At 38.5% G+C, this 26,296-nt stretch overlaps 1 long non-coding RNA gene across 3 annotated transcripts in view; it reads left to right on the top strand.

Moving 5' to 3' along the window:
- Nucleotides 1–26,296, top strand: part of LOC122237922 — a 148,290-nt gene that overhangs the window by 61,168 nt on the left and 60,826 nt on the right. The gene's annotated exons all lie outside the window — the stretch shown is intronic.

The following is a 26,296-nucleotide window of genomic DNA, read 5'->3' as shown; positions in this document are numbered from 1 at the left end:
CCATGCTTCTCTTATTTATTCTATAGGAATAAGATTTTAGCTAATGAAATTATTCATTAAAAAGAATTTAAGTAGCCAAAAAAGAAGTAATGTTTATGCAGCATATTTCTGAAGAGATAATTCCTTGATTCTGTACTTGCTTTATGGAAAGAAGGACAAAAGAAAGACTTGGCAATTGGATTGTGTCCTGTAATATAAGGGCAGCTGTCAGGCTAATCCCTGGTGACCTCAGAAGATAAAAATGGGGTGCCAGCAACAATGGTTCTTTCTGACAGAGGGCTTTAGCCCCCTCTTGTCCCTCACTCTGCTGACCCTTTGGGGTTGTGTCTGATTCTCAGAACCTCAGGCCCAGGTCCTGGGAGTCGTGGGATAGAGGAAGGTGGTATGATGTAATAATTTTCAATTTTCTTTTTTTAAATTTATTTAAAAGTTTTATTTTATTTTATTTTTTAATTTAAATTCAAGTTAGTTAACATACAGTGTAATAATGGTTTCAGGAGTAGAATTTAGTGATTCATCACTTACATACAACACCCAGTGCTCATCCCAACAAGTGCCCTCCTTAATGCTCATCACCCATTTAGCCCATCCCCCCACCCACCTCCCCTCCAGCAACCCTCAGTTTATTCTCTGTGTTTTAAAGTCTCTTGTGGTTTGCCTCCCTCCCAGTTTTTATCTTATATTATTTTTCCTTCCCTTCCTCTATGTTCATCTGTTTTGCTTCTTAAATTCCACATATGAGTGAAATCATATGATATTTGTCTTTCTCTGACTTATTTCGCTTGGCATAATACACTCTAGGTCCGTTCACATTGTTGCAAATGGCAAGATTTCATTCTTTTTGATGGCTGAGTAATATTCCATTGTGTGTGTGTGTGTGTGTGTGTGTGTGTGTGTGTGTGTGTACTTACCCATTCATCAGTCGATGGACATTTGGGCTCTCTCCATAATAATTTTCAATTTTCAATACTGACTTTTGGTCTAGGGTAATCATTATTGTGGAAAGTAAAACAATTCTTGATTATGAAGTTCAAGATAAATTAATAGCTGACATTTGCTCATATGTTTCTGTCTGACATCTGGAAACCAAGTGTTTATGCCCATGCAATGAACATCACTTAAAAAAATTTTTTTTAAACGTGTATTTATTTTTGAGAGACAGAGAACGAGCAAGGGAGGGGCAGAGAGAGAGGGAGACACAGAATCCGGAAGCAGGCTCCAGGCTCTGAGCTGTCAGCACAGAGCCCAACGTGGGGCTTCAACTCACAAGGTCTGAGACCATGACCTGAGCCGAAGTTGGACGCATAACCAACTGAGCCACCCAGGCGCTCCACTTTTGATGCACACAAGTCACATGTTATGAGAATAAAATAATAAGCAGGTAATTACTGAATGTATTTTGGAAGTTTGATGACCATGGAAGATCATTTGGCACAATTTCTACAGTCGTTGCTTTGGTTTTGTCATTTTTATTTCTTGTCTGGATAACTGAATTAGCTTTGCACTTGGACCTCTTCCTCAACAGCCACTCCCAGCTGTCCTCCATACTGCTGCTAGAGTGAACTTCTCAAAACACAAACTCGATCAAGTCACACTTTATTTAAAATTCTGCACTGGGTCCTTATCACTATTAGACTGAAGTCCAAAATTCCTTAACAAGGTGTTCAGTGAAATCAGGTTTTTAAAAATTTGTTTGAATTTGAAAATTCTGTTGGGAGGGTTACCAGCAGACAGAGAGAGAGAGAGAGAGAGAGAGAGAGAGAGAGAGAGTCTGTGTGAACGCATATGTTTATTTTTGCCTTCTGGGGATGGAGGTTGGAATTTATCTTTGGGAGATTCCCTTTGTTTAGAGATACCATTCTGATAGTCACTTTTGGTTATGCAGAATAATAGAAGTAGTAACGATGTAAATATTATTCTTGTGAATGGCTGAAACTGATGAGATATTCCAAGTGAAAGTGCTGCAGAGTGAGATATTATATGCCCTATTTAATAATATAATACTTACAATGAATATTTATGGAGCCATATCCTATGTGCCAGATACTCTTCTAGGCTTTTTCTGTATGTTGATTTAACATTCATACTAACTCTTTTACAATCCCTTACTATTGACAAAATAGATGCACAGAAAGGTTCAATAACATGCCCAAGGTCACATAGACAAGTAACTGGTAGAATTGGGATTTCAACCCAAGTAGTGTAATTCCAAAGCTCACATTCTAAAGCTCTATGCTCTATAGCTTCCATTATGTTAGCAGGGCTAGGCTCCTGCAGAGTTTAAGACATTCTTCCCACCAGCAAATCTGGATATATGGTGGATTATTTTTCTAAACATTTGTGTATGGGAAGTAAGATCTTCAGCTAGATCATGAATGGAGAAATATGCTGTTTTAATCTCTTCAAGCCACTCTGGAGGAAAGACTATAAAAGTACAGTGCAGCCAGAACCAAGATGTCAATGTCCCATGTTGATATTTCTTAAGAATGAATCACTCAGGGGCGCCTGAGTGGCTCAGTCGGGTAAACATGGGACTCATGATTTCAGCTCAGGTCATGGTCTCTTGGTTCACTGTCAGCATGGAGCCTGCTTGGGATTCTCTCTCTCCCTTTCCCCTCACTCTCTTTTCCCTCCCCTTCTGGTGTGTATTCTCCCTCTCAAAATAAAGAAATAAATAAACATTAGAAAAGAAGAATGAATTGCTCAGATATTAGATATTGAGAACTATCCTGTGGATACTTCTTTTTATCTTATTTGATCCATCTTATTTTACACTTTTGAGAGTAAAAGGTGGTGTTTTATTTGGAGAGGTTGACTGTTCCTACTGTCAGTCATTCTGGGGAAGATAAACCAAAGATAGGCACTTGAGAAATTTTTTTTTGAAGGTGCTCACTGAATTGGACCTAGACTGATAATGTGGGGTTTTGGTGAAGTGGGGTATCCCTTAGGTAAAGATTGAACTATCCTGAGTACTCAGTAGGGATTTAAGGATTGGTTTGGGCCTCTGGGCTCTAAGATCAGTCCCTTCTATTAACAGTTGTAAATAAATCTGTTTGTTACACTTTCCCCTGAACATCCCAACCTTTTGTTAAAGTTTTGTTAAGGGTCATAATGAGGTATGGTGACTCTTTTCAAGACCACAGAAGAATTGGCAAGGGCCCCATCTGTCAATCCTACCCTTTTCTTGTTCTCCATGTGGAACAATTAGATTTCTACCCAACATTGCACATTCTTTTAGGCCTCCATGATTGTCCACATGCTAGACTTGGAGGCTGTAATGGCAAATTTTGTGTATCAGTTTGGCTAAGTCACAGTACCCAGGTATTTGGTCAAATGCCAGTCTAGATGTTGCTGTAATGGTATTTTTAAAAATGATATTAATATTTAAATGAGTATACTTTGAGTAAAGCAGATGATCTTCATACCTTGAGTAAAGGCAGTGGGCCTCATCTAATCAATTGAAGCCCTTAAGAGAAAAGACTAAGGTCCCAACAGGAAGAGGGAATTCTGCCTTCAGATTGCTTCCAGACTGGAGCTGCAATACCAACTCTTCCCTGGGTCTCTAGTCTGCCAACCTTCTCTGCAAATTCTGACCTGTCAACTTCCACAATCACGTTGAGACAATTTCTTAAAATAAACCTCTCTATATGTGTATATAGGGAGAGTCTCTAGAGAATCCGGAGAACTCTGGAGAGCTCTGAGTAACACAAAGGCCCTTTTGCCCATCTCCCAATCCAGTTCTCTTTCTATTACACCTTGCTTCCAATAGCTGAAGCTTACAAATTATTAAAAGTGTAAAGAATCATGGCAGTGTTCATTACAATAGAACTAACAACTCAAAGAAATTATATTTTCAGGTAGTCTTTCCTCATAAAGAGTACTTGGAGATGTGCCTCTAATGAAGTGATTTCAGAAGAATATTTAGGTTATCCTGCTAGCAACTCATTCCTAGGGGTTGTGGGGATGTGATTGTTTTGTTCTTTGGACATTTTTTAAATTAACATTCATTGATTACTTTTTATGTGCCAGGCATTGTTTAAGGTGATAGGGCTACAACAATGAACAAGACACAAAAATTCATGCCTTTACAAATATTGACCTTTATTGGGGGAACAGACAATAAACAATATAAGTAAATAAAAGTATAATATGCCAATAATCAAGGAACCTTGTACATTTATGCATGTTGAGTGCAGTACAAGCATGCCACGTCTAAGGGAGGGCCATGACATTGTACACATCATGGCTTTATATATTTATTTCTACAGTGTTCTGGCAGATGGAAATCCATGTCTTGGAGAAAGATATTTTTTTTTTTCTAATTTACACAAAGGTACTGTATGGGCTAGCGATATCCCTGTTAGTAAGAGTGAGCGTGTTATGAGGCTCCTCCAGACATTCAGGTAAGATTTGATGGTGGCATGAATTAGGAAGGTGGCGGTAGATGTGGTGAAAATCCTGAGGTCAAATTCTGTAAATATTGAAAGTAAAGCCAAAAGGATTTGCTACACATTGGATGTGGGGTGTGAAGGAGGGAGTAGAGTTAAGATTGCCACCAGGGTTTTTGGTCTAAGCCTCTCAAAGAATTGAGCTGTCCTTAACTGGGGTGGGGACAACTTCAGGAGGAGTTGGTGTGGGGACAAAGACCAGCAGCTGGTCTTTGGACCTGTAAGGTTGGAATGTCTATTAGACACCATATGGAATGTTATATAGACAGTTGAATAGAATAGATGGATACAAGATAGGGCTGGAGTACAAGAAAGAGGCCCAGACTAAAGATATAAATTATGTTTTTATGAGAGCTACTGTGAATCATTATTTGCCTTTTATTTTTATTTATTTTTTGTTTGTTTTTTCATTATTTGCCTTTTAATGGTTTATATGGTGTTAGTAAATATATGACTTCCACCGAACATGAGTAACAAGTTCCTTCCTACTTCACACTTCTCTACCTTTAAATATGAACTGAATAAATAACATTTGTTTTAGTTTGCAATTCTGCCCCTGAAAAGCTTGCAAAATACCTTGAACAAATTATTATTGGGAGTATCTGCTTTTATAAACTTGTGAAATTAAAACTGTTAACTTTAGAGAGAAGAGTAGATAGTCACTGAATTTTCCTATAGGGAATTTGAATTTGACCATATATGATAACTCATTTGGAAGTATTTTGTATGGCAAGAGTAAGAGTCACTGTGGTTAGTATGTGCTGTTATCAGTTACCACAAGAATCTCTCGAAGACTAATTTTAGGAGCTTATAAAATTGGCAAAACGAGACTATATAACGCAAAAAAGCTGGGATGTTTTACAACACAAAGGAAATTGGCCATCTATGTCAGTAAAACAATTTGTGAGGAATGGAGGGCAATTTATAGGAATCAGCTATAAATATGCATGCTGCCAAAACTCTTCACTATCCCCAAGTAGATTATCTATTTGCAGATTTTCTGCAGTTTCATGACCTGTGACTTGTGTTCGTGGGCAGAAGAGAATTGTAGTCCTGGCACACACAAGTTGAGTATCTGTATGTATCAAAGTGCTTCCTAGGGGCCATTTTTATTGATTTCAGGACTGTTTATGGTTTTGAAATGTTTTCACCTCTGGCCCACTACCTTGCACAATCAAGTGCAGTTCGGAGAGCAGATCACTGCAGGCAACTTGATGTGTTCCAGACTAACTAACTCCATGGAGGTCATACTTTCAGCTTAATAAGTAAGAAATCCAAACTAAATCTTTTGTAACAAAAGATATCCTGTTGGTTTTCATTTTGATAAATCCAAGTGTTCATACCTTGACATTATTAGTCTTTGATTTTTTAAAATATTTTTTTAATGTTTATTTATTTTTGAGATAGAGTGAGAGAGAGAGTGCAACCGGGGAGGGGCAGAGAGAGGGAGACACAAAATCCAAGGCAGATTCCAGAGACTGACGGGGTGGGGGTGGGGTGGGGGGCTCAAACTCACGAACTGTGAGATCATGACCTGAGCCAAAGTCCGACACCTAACCAACTGAGCCACCCAGGTTCCCCTATTAGTCTTTGATTTTAAATGTCAGTTAATCTAATTGAATTACAATACAATAGTTAAGTAGCCTTTTATAATTCCACAGTCTAAAAAATTCAATGGTTAAAGTGTAAAATTCAATGGTTTTTAATATATCAGAGGATTATGCAACTATCACAACTATTTAATCTTCAAACATTTTTATGCCTCCTAAAAGAAACTCAATACCCACTAGCATTCACTCCCCATCTGCCTTCCTTCAACCAGCCCTAGGCAACCACTAATCTCCTTTTTGTTTCTATGAATTTGTCTATTATGGGCATTTTATAGAAATGGAACCGTATTTTATGTGGTTTGTTGTCACTAGCTTTTATCAGTTAGTATAGTGCATTCAAGGTTCATCCATGTTGTAGCATTTCTCAGTACTTTATTTCATGTTAGTGACTAATTACAGTCCACTGCACGAATATACCACATTTTATTCATCTCTTCATCACTTGAGGGACAATTGGGTTGTTTTTTATTTTTGGCTACTATGAGTAATATTACTATAAACATTTGTGTACAAGTTTTATGTGGTTGTGTATTTTCATTTCTTTTTGCGTATATACCTAGGAGTAGAAGTGCTGGATTATATGGTAACTAACTTTTTGAGGAACTGCCAAATTGTTTTCAAAAGTATAACTTGACTTTCAAAATGCTGCCTGTACTTCCATTCTCTGTTAGACTAAATTTTTTCATTAATTTATACATTTTCTAGGTATTGTTGTTACATGTATACACATACTTTGCAAAGTTGTCACCGTACTTGTGTCTTGAAAATATTGGAATGGCAAACTGCCATGCTTTCCCAGTCAAATGAATTTTTAGGGAACTCTTTCATTTTTCTGGATCTGCACACAATGAATGCAGTTAAAAAATTTCCATTTGAGTTTAATTTTATTTACTTGCTTTTTGAATAGGTACTAGAGCCACATGGTTCAAAAACCTGGAGGTACAGTAAGATATGTGGCATATCGTCTCCCTCCTACCTCTGTGCTACAGACCTCTAGTTTCCCTCCCTGGAGGCAACAGTGTTATTTATTTCTTATGTAGCCTTCCAAGGAAGGCATTTTAATGCAATTTTAATCTGAAAAGAAGAAACTTAAAAATGAGTACGTGGGAATATAAGAATTTTGTTCTAAACTTAGTTTGGTTAATGAAAGAACAGCATATGCCTCAGTGATGACTTTATTTCAAGGTTGAATAGCAATAAAGAACTTACAAGTTTAATAATTGTCTTAAATAGCTTGAGGACATAATCAAAGCAGTCTACTTCTCCTTAACTTTGAGTTTTGCCCCAGGAACCAATCCTTGACCCATGACCTTCTGGTTATTATTTCACTTTGCCTACATTCCCAAGACTTACAGCCTGCTGATTTTATCAGCTCTAACTGCTCTAACTGCTTCAAATGCTTTACTTTATCAAAATCATTTTCAAAAATCTCCAAAGCTGACTCCTGCCAGACTCCCAAACCACATCTCATACCTTACTCTTTTCTTGCTCACAAGTTCCAGGCACAAACTTCTTTCAGTCCTTGAACGAGTAGGCTCTTTCCACCTGAGACTTTCCACCATCTACTTACAAGCCTTTCTCTTTGCGGGGAAGGTTTTCCTTTGCTACTCTGTGACTGACTCCTTTCTGCTCTTCAGATCTCAGCTTAAACATGGCCTTCTCTGACCATCTTAGCCGAAATTGACCTCTTCTTTTTTACTGTCCATTGCATTTGACAATTGATTTCATTAATAGTAATCATAGTGCTTGTTTATTTTCTACTTAATTGTCTGGAATCATCTATTCTAGAATAGCCTGCGGTCTAAAACAGGGTAGGCAAACTATAGTCCAACTCCTGCTTTTGTATGGCCCTGGAGCTAATAATTGCTTTGTATTTTTAAAACACTGTCTAATATTTTAAACAATGCAACAGAGACTTTGCATGGTCTGCAAACCTTAAATATTTACTATCTGGACCTTTCCAGAAAAGTTTGCTGACTCTTGGTATAAAACAATGGGTTTCAAAATGACCTATGTACTTCCAAGAGTCTACAAGATAATCCAGTGGGTCTTAATTGTTTATTCTTTTGTTCTTTTGAAGTTATATATTATGTATATTTTATAAAGTGCATAATTTTTGGTATAGTAGTATGTGCATGTAATTTATAAAGTAATATATATCTTTATATATTGGGGCTGTTACTCAGAAATTTTTTCGTAATGAGCTTATGTTACAAATTATAGAGACAGTTTACTAAAGTATATTATTTATGAGGACAGGAATCACATTCTCTTTTCCAATATTCCCATCATCCAAAACACAATATATTTTTTGAAAGAATCATGGCGGCAGACTTACCATTTATTGAGCACATATTAAATTCTAGGCATTAACTAAGCTCTTGGTATACAATATCTTCTCTGATGATCACAACTACCCCATGACCCAAGGCCTGTTACCCATATTTTGCAAATAAGGAAATTGAAGCCCAGAGAGGTTGAACAACTTCCTGAAGATCTTAATTGCTAATAAAAGGTGGAAGTCAAGTTTAGCTGCCTGTCTGACTCTAAAGCCAGTGCTTTTCTCAAATTTCATCCCTTTGGATTCTTTGTCTTAGAATGTTGTCACATTTTCAAACCCTTGAGGCCTTGAATATTAGCCTAGAAGGATTAACCAAGTTTCCCACGACAGTCAGTAGACATGAAGGGGCGTCTATATTTCTAGTAGGATAATCACCTTCAATGGTGTGTTGTAAGCTCTTTAAGTGAGAATTGGGGTATCTGAATTTAAGTATGATTCTGCAACTTACTAGATAATTCATTTAACTTCTATGAGCTGATTTTTCCTCTATGAATTGGGGGCTTAATAATAATATTTACCCCAGAGGTAGTTTTAAGAATTAAATGCATGTGAAAATGGTTGCATATTAAGGTCTATAAAATAATTAGTCCTTCTTATTTAGTCATATAGGGGTATACTTTTTATACTATCATAGTTTTGACTATAAAATGTTTTCCTTAACAAACCACCAGGGTAGCTGTTCAAAGGAAGAGGCACCACTCTGGCATAGGAACGCATCAAAGTGCCGGTTAAGTTTGGCATTCCGTTTCTAGGCTTTTTATAAATCCAAATTTATTTGATCTAATCGAAAGTACACATGGCTGCTATCTGCGGTGCAAATTTAAAAGAGAAAACTGTAGTATTATTAATCAGCATCTTCTTTGCCCACATATTGGAACTTGGAAGAACATAAGGCTTTAATTGTCTCACTGATAAACATTAGAATTAAATTGGAAGTTATTTAATTTAGATTTTTTCCAGAGTGCTCCCATTTATCAGTTTTAAATTTAAAATTCTTCAAGATTTCTTTTTAAAAACCACAGCTCTTTCAGGTAATTTTATATTAACTTATAAAATAAAACCCAAAGAATATACCACGTTTTCACTTCAAATAATCTCTTTCACACATTTTAAATACTGAGCTCCCCAGGCCTTAAGCTAAATCTGAAATAAAAACTTTCAAAAGGAAAACGAATCACATCCAATCATTCTCACAGAGTTCTGAAAGTTTTGCCATGGACCCTTTATCTTCTGTGTCTTCTGGCTTTTCTTCCCCAAGGTCCTTTTGCAGTAGAAACAAGGACATATTTTTCTCTTAAATAACTGCTTTTGTCCTGCCTCTAGTTTTAGAGAATTGTGTAGAAACTCTCAATGTGTGGATTATGTTTACCAAAGCTTGTAAATATTTATAGATCCCTCTTTCCTCTAAATGGTTGTACCAATTATTGCCTGATGGTCCGTTTAGCGATTAATCGTGTTCTGCTTGTGACAGATTTTCTTTTTTGACTTAAACCATTATTTCATTGCTATTTAATTTTACATGAATCTGTCTTATTTTCTCTAATTGCATTTCAGAGTCCTTAAAGACCAGATCCACTTGCTTATTTTTGAATTCCCATAATGTGGAGCAGAATGCCTAACAATAGCATGCCATTTGGTATCAGACCTGAACTGAGCTTTATTTATTTTTGGGGGAGAGGGGGGAAGGGAGGGAGGGAGGGAGGGAGGGAGAGAGAGAGAGAGAGAGAGAGAGAGAGAATGGAAACAGGATAGCAGGGGGAGGGGCAGAGGGAGAGAGAGAATCTTAAACAGGCTCCACACCCAATGTGGAGCCCCATCTCACTACCATGAGATCATGACCAGAGCCCAAACCAAGAGGTGGACACTTAACTGACTGAGCCGCCCAGGTGCTCCCTGCCACTCTTTTTTTTTTTTTTCTTTTTCTTGAACTGAGCTTTAAACCCAGCTCTTTCTTTATTACTTATGTGGCTCTGGTCAATTCTGTTACCTTGATGAGCCAGTGTTGTCATCTGTAAATGGGAACGATAATACTACCTTGTGTGGTTATTAATAGGATTGAATCGTATGATTGTGTGATGGGGTAGGCTGCAAGACTGGATGCTCCAGGGCAGCCATCCATGTGGACTGTGATGTGCATGGCACTGTCCGGTTAGAGGGCCTAATACATATTAGATACCCAACACATGCCGGTTATTATTGCCATCACTAAATCCCATCCACTAGATTTTTAAAGTATAAAGAAGACAATACCAGCAGACACAAAGTTGAGCTGTGTAAGTTGGCAGTGAAAGAGCAGCCTTTGTCTAGGCATTCAAGGCTTCATACAGATTTTAATTCTGTAGGGATAAATCAACCGTTTTGTGAGGCTGCACTTACTGTTTCAGTAAGTTCCCTATAAATAATCAGTTCTATCTCTCTTTCATATGATATGAGATTGGGAGGTGGACAAGAAAGGAACTACTGAGTCAACCTGATCCTCTGACCATGATCTCTTGTCTAGTCTGTCTTCATAGGTTTGGTGATATCAGCCTGTGCTACTGAGGAAAGATGGACAAAGGCTTACAGTGAGGTTTGGAAATTTTCAGACATTTGGAATGTGATGACACTCAGATTCTTGATCCAGTTTATATGGCCAGCAATTGATTTCGTTCATCACAGCAAAGAGAATAAAATTTGGATAGGATTTAAGACCTGGTGAATGAAATATCTGAAACTACAGGTAGATTTTTAGTAAGTATTGAGGATATAATAGATATTGGTGTAAAGTCCTAAGGATAGTCTTTGTTTAGTTGAGGAAAAGGAAAGAAGGTGTCCTTGAATAATTCTTCAGAGTTGCAGAGTAAGTGACTTTGGTGGCGCGGGCAGAGGGGTTACATGGTATTAGATTAATGTCACATCAGTGCATCGTATGAAAGAAACTGTAATGCTATTAAGCAGTTGCTAAGAGCAAATTACAGGAAAATATTAACTGGTTAATAAAATCATAGGGTAATGGAGCTAAAGGCACTTCCAAAGATGATCTGGCCCAGCCTCTATCTTCAAGCCAGGGAATGTCTAAATCATACAAGACAAAAACGAAAACACAAACAAGCTCATCCTTATCCAACCTAAAATTTGGATGATTAATTTAGATTTGTATTTTCTTTGCCACAACCACAGACTGATGCTTGCAGTAATGGTGTCATGTAGGTGGATGACAAAAAGCAAGGCCAACTTCCCACCTCTCACTATGCATGTTCTTTGTCTAGGAGAAGCAGTGAGGTTCATTCATTCAACAGATATTGAGCATGAAGCTCTGTGACAAGAGCTGAGGATGCAACAATGAGTAAAATGGAATCCCTGCTCTTATTCCATGTGCTGCCTACTGGGATGGGAGCAGACAAATAGAGAGGTGTTATTTACTAGGTGGTGTGGCAAGTGCAGTAATATTTATTAAAAACATGTGAGTATATCACATACTGGGAATTGTGGTAAATGCTGCAGGCACCTCGATTCATCCATTCTCACCACTACTGACTGCGTCATAAACTTACACTTGTAAAACAACACTTGAAGGGCAAACTTTTCTTTCTGGCTGCAACCTTCTTTATGGCAAATCCTAAGTTCTTCTGGCTGATGGCTTAGCGTAAATTTATGATCAGTCCTGCAGGTTTTATATCTTGTGAGATATAAAGGAGGTATTTCAGGCTTTTGAAATTTTTTTCCCCTCTCTCCTGCTTTTAGATTTTCAAGACTATTATGTTTCTGTGGGTTTCAAAAATCCTTTTCTGAGCTCTTTCTCTTTGCATTTTTACAGTAACAGTTCTAATTCTCCCTAAGGCAGATGGAACCTTCTGGTTGAAGAAGTGAAATGTCATATGCAAGAAAGTGGGGAAGAAAAAGGAATAAGAACATGTTTCAACATGTCATGTTTCTTTTACAGTATATATGGAAATACATGCCTACTTAGATAGTTATTGACTTCAGGATTCAATGAACATCCTCATCTAAAGATATTTATATTTTAACTGCAGATAATTTTTTTTTTCGAGAGAGGGTACAAGTGAGCAAAGGGTAAAGAGAGAGGGAGAGGGAGAGAGAGAATCCCATGAGGGACAGAAAAAGGGAGGGAAAGAGAGAGAGAGAGAAAGAGAGAAGCAGGGCTCACCGGAAGCAGGGTTTGTGCTCACTGGAAGCTGGGCTTGTGTTCACCCAACTTGGTACTTGAACTCACAAACCATGAGATCATGACCTGAGCCAAAGTCAGATACTTAACCGACTGAGCCACGCAGGTGCCCTAACTGCAGATAATTCTTAAACCTACATAACTCTTATACCATAGTTTAATTATAAGTATGGAATTTCAAGCATCAATGTACTAAGTAGATTTTTAAATTTTTTAAATCAGTTTTTCTCCTTTGCAGAATCCACTGAGCTAGTGATAGCCTATATAAAATTGTCCCTTTATGTAAATTAGTTAATTTTCAACATTTATTACAGCTTCTATAAAATGTTCACAGGCACTGCTTGCTCTTCTACATTTCTACATTTGACTCTCCGCATATCCTACTACACATATGTATGATTATGGTTCTCTAAAGTAATCATTATACTGATGATAATGATCCAGAATGGTCATAAAGATAGTCTCTGATTACATTTAACAGCAAATATAAAGACACACTTCTTCCTGCTTGAGCATATTTAATGGTAAATGGTATGGTAATGAAGTAGACAGCCATGATGGCCAATTTGGTCAGTCTGGTACCTGAGTAGAATAGAAATTGGCCAATGGGAAAAGAAACACCTTCCCATTGCCTTTATTGTATTACTGGTCCATCACATACTGCTCAGGCTCCTAAACTGAGCACTTATTAATCAAAAGAATGAGTTTGGATCCTGAGGCTCACATTTGTTATAAATGCAAATGCATTTTCAGGTATCCTAATTAGCAAGATGTCTGTCTGGTGGGACCCCTGAATCCTGTGCTTTCTCCTCTCCTCTCACCATGGCTTTGAGTGGACTGCATTGTGCTGGTTGTTAAAATCCTTGATTGAATACATTCTGTTCCAGAACTTGGACAGACTGGGTGAAGAGGGCCTGAATGAAAGTATATTCTTATCTGTTCTTTGGATCTTTACTCATTGATCTCTCTCAGTCTTTGGTAGGATTGTCTTCCTTCCTGGATGAACAGGAACAAATTTGGGAACCACTTGAAGTGACACAATATGAAGATCATGGAAGCTGCATGTGTGGCTGGGCACTTTAGAGAATGTACTAGGGAGAGCATGGTTAGGTAGTATCTGTCTTCTTCCTGAAGTCCAGGTTATATCTGTAAACACACATTGCTCTGCTTCTCTTCTCCTTTCTATCTTCCTGTTTGTGTTTCTTCCCCTCTCTCGTCCCCTTCTCCATCATCCCATAACCATGTTACAGGATGGAGTGAATTTGTGTTTGCTCTCCAGACAGCATGAGAAACAGCAGATGTGCTGCAGGATCGGCGGGGAGAGGTATAGTGCTCACTGCACTGTACCAAGAATAAACAGGGAAATTTAATTACCATTATTACTATCATTTTATTTTAATTCCAGTTAGTTAACATACAGTGTTATAGTAGTTTCAGGTGTTCAATCCAGTGATTCAGTAATTCCATACATCACCTGATGTTGATCATGAAAAGTGCACTCCTTCATCCCCATCACCTATTTCACCCACCCCCCACCCAATTCTGCTCTGGTGACCATCAGTTTGTTCTCTAGTTAAGAGTCTATTTCTTGCTTTCTCTCTCTCTTTTTCCCCCTTTGCTCATTATCTTTCTTAAATTCCACATATGAGTGAAATCAAGTGGTATTTGTCTTTTTCTGACTGACTTATTTCGCTTAGCACAATACTCTCAAGGTCCATCCATGTCATTGCAAATGGCAAGATTTCATTTTTTATGGCTGAGTAATATTCCATTGTGAGTGAGAGTGTGTGTGTGTGTGTATACAGTACAATAATACTATAAGTAATGCTGCTATAAACATAGGGGTGCATGTATCTTTTTTGTTTTATTTTATTTTTTTTAATTTTTAGAGAGCCTGCACATGTGTATGTGGGGAGGGACAGAGGGAGAGGGAAAGAGGAATCTTAAGCCAGCTTCACACCCAGCTTGGAGCCTGAGGTGGGGCTTAATCCCATGACCCTGGGATCATGACCTGAGTCAAAATCAAGAGTCGGATGTTTAACTGGCTGAGCCACCCAGGTGCCTCAAGGTAGCTCTGTTTTTAGGTTTTTGAGGAACTTCCATTCTGTTTTCCACAGTGGCTGCACCAGTTTGAATTCCCTCCAACAGTGCACGAGGGCTCCCCTTTCTCTATATTCTCACCAACACCTGTTGTTTCTTGTGTTGTTGATTTTAGCCATTCTGACAGGTATGAGGTGATATCTCTCGTTGTAGTTTTGATTTGCAATTCTGTGATGGGAAGTGATGATGAACATCTTTTCATATGTCTGTTGCCCATCTCTATGTCTTCTTTGGAGAGATGTCTATTGATGTCTTCTGCCCATTTTTTAATTGAATTATTTGTTTTTTGGGTGTTCAGTTTTAGAAATTCTTTATATATTTTGAGATACTAACCCTTTATCAGATATGTCATTTGCAAATCTCTTCTCCCATTCCTTAGGTTACCTTTTAGTTATATTGATTGTTTCCTTTGCTGTGCAGAAGATTTTTATTTTGGTTTAGTCCCAATAGTTTAGTTTTATTTTGTTTCTCTTGCTTCATGAGACATATCTAGAAAAAAGTTGTTATGGCTGATGTCAAAGAGGTTACTGCTTGTGTTCTCTTCTAGGGTTTGTAATGGTTTTAGGTCTGACATTAGGTCTTTGCTATTTTGAATTTATTTTTGTGTATCGTGTAAGAAAATGGTCCAGTTTCTTTCTTTTGCATGTTGCTGTCCAGTTTTCCCAAAACTCTTTGTTGAAGAGACTGTCCTTATCCCATTGGGTATTCCTTCCTGCTTTGTCAAAGATTAATTAACCATATAGTTGTGACTTTATTTCTGGATTTTCCATTATGTTCCATTGAACTGTGTGTCTGTTTTTGTGCCAGTACCACATGGTTTTGATTACTACAGCTTTGTAATATAACTTGAAGCCTGGAATTGTGATGCTTCCAGCTTTGCTTTGCTTTTTCAAGGTCACTTTGGCTATTTGGGGACTATTGTGGCTCCATACAAATTTTAGGATTGTTTGTTCTAGCTCTGTGAAAAGTCCTCTTCATATTTTGATAGGGAATGCATTAAATGTATAGATTGCTTTGGTTAGTATAGACGTTTAACAATATTTGTTCTTCTAATCCATGAGCATGGAATGTTTTTCCATTTCTTTGCATGTCTTCAATTTCTTTCATCAGTGTTTTGTAGTTTTCAGAGTACAGGTGTTCCACCTCTTTGGTTAGGTTTATTTCAAGACACTTTACTTTGGGTGCAATTGTAAATGGGATTATTTTCTTAATTGCTCTTTCTGCTGCTTCACTATTGGTGTATAGAAATGCCTCAGACTTCTGTACATTGATTTTGCATCCTGCAACTTTACTGAATTTGTGTATCAGTTCTAGCAGTGTTTTGGTGGCGTCTTTTCCTGGTTTTCATATATAATATCATGTCATCTGCAAGTGCTGAAAGTTGCATTTCTTCCTTACCATTTGGATGTCTTCTCTTTCTTTTTGTTGTCTGATTTCTGTGACTATGACTTCCAATACTATGTAAAATAAAAGTGATGAGAGTGGACTCCTTGTCTTGTTCCTGACCTTAGGGGAAAAGCTCTGTTTTTCCCCATTGAGGATGATGTTAGCTCTAAGTTTTTCATATATGGCCTTTATTATGTTGAGGAATGTATCCTCTAAGCCTACTTTGTTGAGGGTTTTTATAATGAATGGATGTTGTACTTTGTCAAATGCTTTTTCTGTGTCTACTGAAATGATCATACAGGTCTTATCCTTCCTCTTATAAATGTGATGTATCACGCTGATTGATTTGTGAATATTGAACCACGCTTGCAACCCAGGTGTAAATCATGGTGAATTTTTAAATGTATTGTTGGATTTGATTTGCTAGCATTTTATTATGGATTTTTGCAACTATGACTTTCAGGGTTATTGCCCTATAGTTCTCTTTTTTAATGGTGTCTTTATCTGTGGTGTCTTTATCAGTTTTAGTATCAGGATAATGCTAGCCTCATAGAATGAATTTTAAAGTTTTCCCTCCTATTCTGTTTTTTTTTTTTTTTGAATTATGTAGAATAGGACATCAAAGCATGGGAAGCCAAAAACTGATAGAACTCCAAGGAGAAATAGGTGACTCCACAATTAGAGTTGGAAATTTCAACCTTTCTGTCAGTAATTGAGGCAGAAAATCAGTGAAGACATAACTGAATTGAACAGCACCATCAACCATCTGTATCTAATTAACATCTGTAGAACACTTCATCCAACAACAGCAGAATACACCTTATTTTCAAGCCCACACGGAACAAACACCATGATCAACCACATTCTGGGACATACAATACACCTGAATAAATTTACAAGAATAGGAATCATGAAAAGTATGCTCTCAGACCACAAATAAATTATACTAGAAATCAATAACAAAAAATAGCTGGAAACTGCCAAAATACTTAGAGACTAAACAGCACATTTATGAATGACACATGGGTCAAAGAGGAATTCTTATGAGAAGTTAAATAAATCTGATTAAATAAATTTAATAATAATAGGTATTAACTCAACTTTAAATGTTTACTAGGGGTGCCTGAGTGGCTCAGTTGATTAAGTGGCTGACTCTTGATTTCATCGCAGTCATGATCTCACAGTTCATGAGTTGGAGCCCTGCATCAGGTTCTGTGTGGACAGTGTGGAGCCTGCTTGGGACTCTCTCTCTCCCTCTCTCTCTGCCCGCCCTGCTTGTGTTCTCTTGTCTCTCTCTGAAAAATAAATAAATAAACATTTAAATGTTTGGTAGAATTCATATGTGAAGCCATCTGGTCCTATACTTTGTTGGGAGTTTTTGATTACTGATTCTATTTCTTTGCTGGTTATCAGTTTATTCCTAGGTATCAAATTTTCTATTTCTTCATCTTTCAGTTTTTGTAGTTTATATGTTTGTATGAATTTATTATATTGTCCAATTGGTTGGCATATAGTTTTTCATAATAATCTCTGATAATTATTTATATTTCTGTGGTGTTTATTGTTATTTCTCATCTCTCATTTGTGATTTTATTTATTTGAGTCCTTCCTTTTATTTTCTTGGTAAGTCTGGCTAGCAGTTTATCAGTTTTATTGATTTTTTTATTACTTATGATTATTTATTTTATTATTTTATTTTAAATTATTTTTTAATATGGAATTTATTGTCAAATTGGTTTCCATATAACACCCAGTGCTCATCCCAACAGGTGCCCTCCTCAGTGCCCATCACCCACTTTCCCCTCCCTCCCACCCCCCCATCAACCTTGGTTCCCTCCCTCTCTAACTTTTTTTTTCCCTTTCCCCTCCCCCATGGTCTTCTGTTAAGTTTCTCAGGATCCACATAAGAGTGAAAACATACGGTTTCTGTCTTTCTCTGTATGACTTATTTCATTTAGGAGAGTGTTATGCTAAGTTTTATTGATTTTTAAAAATAACCAGTCCTAGTTTCATTGATCTGTTCTATTGTTCTTTTAATTTCTATTTCATTTATTTCTGCTCTAAACTATATTATTTCCTTCCTTCTGCTGGCTTTAGGTTTTGTTTTTTTCTAGCTCCTTTAGTTATAAGGTGAGGTTGTTTCAGATACTTTTTGCTACTTGAGGTAGGTCTATATTGCTATAATCTTCCCTCTTAGAACTGCTTTTGCCACATCCCAATTTTGGACCACTGTTCTCATTTTCATTTGTTTCCATGTACTTTTTTATTTCTTCTTTTATTTCCTGGTTGACCCATTCAGTGTTTAGTAGCATGTTATTTAACTGCCACATATTTGTGATCTTTCTGAATTTTTTCTTGTGGTTGACTTCTACTTTCATAGTGCTGTGGTCAGAAAAGATGAATGATATTACTTTGATCTTGAATTTGTTGAGATTTGTTTTATGGTATAATATGTGATCTATTCTGGAAACTGTTCCATGTGCCCTTGAAAAGAATGTGTATTCTGTTGTGTGCTGAAGTAACTGTTAAGTCCATCTGGTTCAGTGTTTCATTCAAAGCCATTGTTTCCTTGTTGATTTTCTGTTTAGATGATCTGTCCTTTGATATAACTGTGGTGTTAATGTCCCTTGCTATTATTGTATTATTATTGATTACTTCATTTATATTATTATTAACTGTTTTATGTATTTGGGTGCTTTCATAGTGAGTGCATAAATATTTACAATTGTTATATCTTCTTGTTGGATTGTTCCCTTTATTATTGTATAGCCTTCCTTACTCTTATTATAGTTTTTGCTTTAAGGTCAATTTGTCCAATATAAGTATTGCTACTCTGGCTTTCTTTTTACATCCATTTGCATGATAGATATTTCTCCATACCCTCACTTTTAATCTACAGGTGTCTTTATGTCTAGAATGAGTCTCTTAGAGGCAGCATGTAGATGGGTCTTGTTTTCTTATCCATTTTGTCACCCTATGGCTTTCAACTGGAGCATTTAGTCCATTGCATTCAAAGTACTTTTGATAGATACATATTTTTTTGTCATTTTATTTCTTGTTTTGTGGTTGTTTCTGAAGATTTTCTCTCATCCTTTCTTGTCTTTCTCTCCTGCTTGGTTTACTAAAATTCTTTAGTGATATATTTAGATTTCTTTTCTTTGCATGTTTATTGGTGGTTTTTGATATATGGTTATTATTAGGTTTGTATAGAACCTCTTCTGCATACGTTAGTCTATTTTAAGTTAATGGTCAGTTAAGGTTGAATGGGTTCAACCCGTTTCTCCTCAGCTCCCCATGTTTTAGGTATATGTCATTATATTTCATTTCTTTTTTTGTGAGTTTCTTGACTCATTTTTCACAGAAATATTCATTTTCACTCCTTTTGTGTTTCCTACCTTTATACTGTGATTTTTTGGTCTTTCCTTTCCACTCAAAGAGTCTCCTTTAATATTTCTTGCAGGGCTGATTTTGTTGTCACGAATTCCTTTAGTTTTTGTTTGTCTGTTTTTGTTTGTCTTGATCTCTTCTTGTATTTTAAATGATAGCTTTGCTAGATAGAATATTCTTGGCTGTAGGTTTTTCCCATCCGGTACTTTGTAAATTTTTTTTTAACAGTTATTCATTTTTGAGACAGAGTGGGAGCAGGGGAGGGGCAGACAGATAGGGAGATGCAGAATCAGAAGCAGGCTCCAGGCTCTAAACTGTCAGCACAAAGCCCGATGTAGGGCTCGAACTCGTGAACCAAGAGATCATGACCTGAGTCCAAGTCAGATGCTTAACCAACTGAAACACCCGGGTGCCCCCACATCCAGTGCTTTGAATATATCATGCTACTCCCTTCTGGCTTGCAAAGTTTCTGTTGAAAAATCTGCTAGGCTTATGGGTTTTCCCTTGTAAATGACTGACTTCTTTTGTCTTGCTGCGTTTTTCTGTAGCACCATATTTTGCAAATTTAATTACAACGTGGGTCTCCTTTTGTTGATTTTGATGGGAGTTCTCTGTGCCTCCTGGATCTGGATATCTGTTTCCTTCCCCAGATTAGGGAAGTTTTCAGCTATTATTTCTTCAAATATATTATCTGCCCCCTGTTCTCTTTCTTCTTCTTCTGGGCCTCCTATAATATGAATGTCATTATGTTTGATGGAGTCACTAAGTTCCCTAAGTCTTGTTTTGTGTAATTCTTTTTTTCCTCTCTTTTGTTCAGCTTGATCACTTTCCATTACTCTGTCTTCTTGGTCAGTAATTCATTCCTCTGTGTTTCTCATTTCACTTATTGAGCCCTCTATCTTTGCTATATTATTCCTTATCTCTGTATTAAGGGTCTTACTCATGTCTTCCACTCTTTTCTCAAGTCCAGTGAGTATCCTTATGATCACTGCTTTATATTCTCTATCATTCATGTTACTTATATCTGTTTGGCTTAAATCTCTGGTCATGGCCTTGTTCTATTTTTCATTTGGGACACATTTCTCTGTCTCCTCATTTTGTCTGCCTCTCTGTGTCTGTTTCTCTGTGTTTAGAAAGCTGCTGTGCTTTCTGCTCTTGAATATAGTGACTTTATGAAGAGGGCGTCCTGTAGTGCCTTGCACTGCAGCGTCCCCTGTTCAACAGCACTTCAGGAGAATATCCTCTGTGTGTTGCTTGTGTCCTGCTGTTGTGTCTGAATCACTTTTCATTTCAGTGCAGTCATCTGCACTGACTCTCAGCCCCTTGTGGGCTGTGCTTGGTCTCTGTGGTGTTAGTGGGACCCGGGCAGGCCAGCTCTAAGGGGGCATGCCCTCTGGGCACTTGGGAGCAGAGCAGTAGTGTTAGCAAAATTTGTGTTGGGCCACTAGTCCTATTGCCAGATCCCCTGAAATGCTGCTGTGGCTGGGTGCCCTGGGGTGGCTGAGTGCTGTGCCCCAGCAGCTGTGCACTGAGTGGCTGGGCGCCTTGCACAATGGTGGCTGGGCTCTGCGATCTGGCTGGGCAGCACTCTCACGCAGCTTTAACAAAATTTGCCCTGAGGCTGAAGCTACAAGTGTCTGTGTAGCCCCACTTTCCACAGGTGGCTCTGTGTTTATACTGGGGTATTGGGCGGGGGGAGGAAAATGGTGCCTGCCATCTCCCTCATTTTCAAAAATATCTCCCAACCCATCCCGAAATCAGTATGAACACATCTGTCTCCCATCTGCCTCCCTACCCTGCACTGTATAAACTGCCATTTTTACCTTGCCTCTCCACAAGCTGCTGTCTCTTTAAGGGCGACAATGCAGCTATCCCTCTCCCTTTCGTCTCACCCAGTGCTGAGTCAGCTGACGTTTAAAGCTCCACATCCAAGTCCCACTGGTTTTACAAACTCACAGAATTTAGCCCCTCTGGATTTTAAGCCAAACATTTTGGGGATTAGTCTTCCCCATGTGAGTTCCCTGGTATGATGGCCCGCTTCCCTGCCCTCTCTGCCCATGCAGCTCCTTCGCTCCTGCCAGAGGCTCCCTCTACTTTCGGACCTTCCTAACCTTTCAGCTACAGTTTCTTCTTTATATTTAGTTGTGGAATTTATTCTGCCAGTCTTTGGCTTGCTCTCTGGTTTATTGACTTGGATGTGGATGATATCTGGTTGAAAACGTAGGACAGGGTGAGCTCAGGGTCCTCCTACTCTGCCACCCTCCCAAACTCAAAAAACACCACCTACCATCATTATTATTTATTACAGTGTGTCCTACCTATGTTGTCATTGGTCTAGTGACATTTCTTTTTTTTAAATTTTTTAAAATTTGTATTATTTTTTTAATATTTATTTTGAGAGAGAGAGAGAGAGAGAGAGAGAGAGAGAGACAGACAGACAGAATGAGAAGCAGGCTCCAGGCTCTGAGCTGTCAGCTCAGAACCCAATGTGGGGCTCAAACTCATAGGCTGTGAGATCATGACCTGAGCTGAAGTCAGAGGCTTACCTGACTGAGCCACTCAGGCGCCCCTCTGGTGACTTATTTCAATGGGACAGGCAAGACATCTTAGACCTAAAATATCAAGCACCCAAGATGGTTATGATTTAGATACTATTCAGAACCATAGGGTAAAAACAAAAACAAAAGCCTTTTAATTTCGCCTCCAAATGTTCCTGAATGTCTTCTTTTTTCTTTGGTGAGAAATGGTGGTGCTGCATAAGTCTGGTTGACTCTAAGTGGTGCTTCAAGACTTTTAGCTATTTACTTGGATTCTTGAGGTCCAGGCAGTCTGCAGTCCTGTTGTGAATTGCATTAGGAAGAGAGAGGAGACAGAGATAGAGATGGAGAGAGATGGAGAGAGGGAGGGAGACAGGTGGAGAGAGGGAGAAAGGGAGAGAGAGGGGGAGGGAGGTACTGCAGAGCATAGGGTGATGGGAAGGAAAGTAGTGAAGGAACTGAAATCAGAGTCTGGAATCAGAATGTACGTCTTATCAGTCTATAGCATGATTCCACTTTGGCCAGGTGATCACCATGCTGATGCTTGCTATAATTTCTCTTTTAAAGCACAAAAAGAAATAAAGTCTTTAATAGCATTGTAAGGCTGTGAGTTAGAAAACAGGAAACAAGATGCTCCTGCTGCTCTTGGGGCCTCAAGTTGTTCCTGCAATATAGTTGTGACATCCCTGAGGACATGGTGTGCTACAGAATACCACAGTCCAGGTGCTGGTATTTCAGTTGGCAAAGCTCCTGCCTCTGCCTCAGACTCTTTCTCCTGCCACCCAGGCTCCAGACGGTGACAACAAAACATTGCTCTGCATGGTCATTTGTTTGAAAAATATAGCTTTAGAACTGTACCTGCTTTATGGTTCAGCCATTGTCTAGCCATCAAGAGACCAACTAGAGTCTAGCTAGTCAAAAGTCTTAGCAAGATCAAATTTCAAGCCAGCATCATTCCCCATAAGGAAAACCACGAATTCGGCAAAAGGGAAGGCAAAGCGGAAATTCACCTTCAAAGCTAAATATTGTACCCTGGGCCAATTGTAACTCTAACTCATTGCGAGTTTAATAATCTCCTTTATGTCTCATTAAATCTGAAGTTAAGTGGTTAGCAAAAGATCTTGACTTGTTAGATTTTTCTTTCCTTACAGATTAAATTCTTTTTTTTTTTTTTTTTTTTTTTTTTTTTTTTTTTTTTTAGCGTTTATTTATTTTTGAGACAGAGAGAAACAGAGCATGAACGGGGGAGGGTCAGAGAGAGGGAGACACAGAATCCGAAACAGGCTCCAGGCTCTGAGCTGTCAGCACAGAGCCTGACTTGGGGCTCGAACTCACGGACTGGGAGATCATGACCTGGGCCGAAGTCGGCCGCTTAACCAACTGGGCCACCCAGGCGCCCCTTTTTAAAAAAAATTTTTTTTAGCGTTTATTTATTTTTGAGACAGAGCAGATTAAATTCTTATAAAGAGAGATGAGTTACTGCTTTAAATGTTTCCCCGCAGTTGGATTCAGAAACCCACTGTTTTATTAGTCCTAGACTGGGAAAACTAAGTTCTTGTGAGGGGGTGGAGGAAGCCAGCCTCACAGCGGGGCGGGGAGAGGGATGAGTGGTAGAAGGGCGTGGCTCAGAGCGGGAGCAAAGCAGCCAGATTGCCTCAACCCCAACGCGGGGCCCAAGCAGAGGCGTGGGAAGGAAGAACCCAGCCAGACTTTGAATCTCCCGGATGGTTCCGCCTAACAATTTCATTTTGCCTCAGGGGGGTACAAACTTTCAGAAACAAATATTTGCTGAGCACTTCCTGGGTGCAAAATAGAGAGACAAAGAGAGGCAACAAAAATAAGAGAGAAAATATTTGTTTAATGACAGTGACCCCTCAGAAGATCATGTTTGTCACAGGAATGGGACAGACCAAAGTGCTTCCCAACTTTTTTGAGCTCAGCCACTCTTTTTTATTTCGATTGAATTTAACTTCATTACATTGATAAATTAACTTTAGTTAATATAGTTAAACTCTCTATGTAAATGTGAATATTTAACAAGCCATTAATTTGAACATAGCTTTTATGTGATGTAATTTCATATATCGCAGAGTGCAGTTATTATCAAAATTAGTTCTGGAGTCAACTTCAAATTAATCCTTACTAAGCCATAGCCAGGTGTTGCTAAGAAAATCACATTTGTCAGGGTGCCCTTTGGGTCCCCTATTATTTTTGTCCAGCTGGCACCACAATATTTGCTGATCTTCTGTATTATTCACTGTCGTCTATATTATTCACTGTCTTCTATATTATTCACAGGCACACAACAGTAGTTCCTTTTCAATATTAAACATTTGGGAGGATCTCCACATTTAATACTTAATTGAATTATTTGTTGACTGAGGAAATATATATATTTATATAAAGCTATTGTGAAATCAGAATGCTTTTCTTGGGGCGCCTGGGTGGCGCAGTCGGTTAAGCGTCCGACTTCAGCCAGGTCACGATCTCGCGGTCCGTGAGTTCGAGCCCCGCGTCAGGCTCTGGGCTGATGGCTCGGAGCCTGGAGCCTGTTTCCGATTCTGTGTCTCCCTCTCTCTCTGCCCCTGCCCCGTTCATGTTCTGTCTCTCTCTGTCCCAAAAATAAATAAAAAACGTTGAAAAAAAAATTAAAAAAAAATGCTTTTCTTTTTTTTACATTTATTTATTTATTTATTTATTTATTTATTTATTTATTTAGAGATACGAGAGAGAGAGTGGGCGTGAGCACGCACACACATGTGAGCAGGAGAGGGGCAGAGGCAGAGGGAGAGAGGAAATCCCAAGCTGGCTCCATGCTATCAGCACAGAGCCCAATTTGGGGCTTGATCTAATGATGGGGAGATCATGACTTGAGCCAAAATCAAAAGTCTGGATGCTTAACTGACTGAGCCACCCAGGCTCCCTCAGAATGCTTTTCTTGATCACAATAATGACATATATTTGAAAGTGGTAGAAAATATACGGGTGAGACGTATTATTCATGTGGCTTAATGATAAGATTGGGGGGCATGTAGATTCACAGACCACTTTACAGTAATGTCAGGCCCCAGGGGCAACCACTGCAGGGTTTTGACATAGAGAGTACCATTAGCTGGCTGCCTGGGGAACACATCACTGGTGAGACTGCAATTGAACATTGTGCTGCCAGGCCTCCCTGTTCCTAAACTTTGCCCCATAAGAATGTGGTGTCACATTGTCAGATTGCTGAGCATGATCTAGAAGCTGTTGCTACTCTCTCTATAATGGCATTTGGGGAAAGGATGGCTGTTCTACGGGCCAAATGTGACCTTAGCTGGCTTTGGAAGTTGAGTGACTTGAGCAGTTTCTCCCTCTGGAACCCTGGAATGCTTATAGTAATCTCTTTCTAAACAGAATTTGCACCTAATATTGGCTTCTTACTCTTTAAAGCAGGACCCCCCACCCCCATCATATTCAAAGTTAGCCTGCTAGAAAGGTCTAGTAAAAAGAATCCGGTATAAAACGTGTTGCTTAGGATATGATGGAGCTCTTTCCCTTGAGGCAGAAAGTAGTAGATACCTTGGGGTCATTGTCTAGCTCACACTGAGGACCTCCCAGCATCGGTGGAAGTTCCGTGTGACACTGTCCCCTGCCACAAGCTGGTTGGTACACGGTACATGCTTGACCCCAAGTGAACCTAAGTTTTTTACCTGGAAATTTAAAATTTGGACCCGAGAGACAGAGTCGGGGAGTTTTCAGAGCTGAGTCATATCGATGACAGCTTTCTAAAGAGGAGGCCATGGACTTTAACTCATCCTTCAGTTCCATGGGCTACTCCAGTATCTTCCCAATAATTCCCTAACTTAAATTTTTTTTTTTTCTTAAGCTAAGCAGAAGTGGGTTCTGTTATTTGCAACCTGAAAAACTTTAATTATGTAAGTGTTTTGGGTCAGGGAAGTGGATTATCCTGTTTGGGACTCTATGTTAAGTCAATTGAAAATGTTAAAGATTCTTAAAATTGAGAACTGCAGCCCACATATGCATCATGAAGTTGTGGGATTTAGCCTAACCCAGTGGGAATCTGAATAAATAATAATTTATGACCCATCTTGTGGTTTTTTTAAGAGGTGGATGGGGAATAGCTGTTTTTCCTTTTGACCATTCCCAGCTACACAAGACTTTCCCATGTGCAGAAAGTTTTTTTCACTGACCCCATGGAAAGCTCATCTAATGGTTTGGCATCATTAGACTTGACCACGTTTGTCTGGCTTATACCACTTCTACTTGTTTATTAATTTAAAAAAATTATTTAGAGAGAGAGAGAGTGGGGGAGAGGCAGAGAG

Source organism: Panthera tigris, chromosome B1 (genome assembly GCF_018350195.1).
Source record: "Panthera tigris isolate Pti1 chromosome B1, P.tigris_Pti1_mat1.1, whole genome shotgun sequence".
Classification (NCBI taxonomy): domain Eukaryota; kingdom Metazoa; phylum Chordata; class Mammalia; order Carnivora; family Felidae; genus Panthera; species Panthera tigris.
Note: the sequence above shows the minus strand (reverse complement) of the source record. Positions and strands in the feature narration are given on the sequence as shown.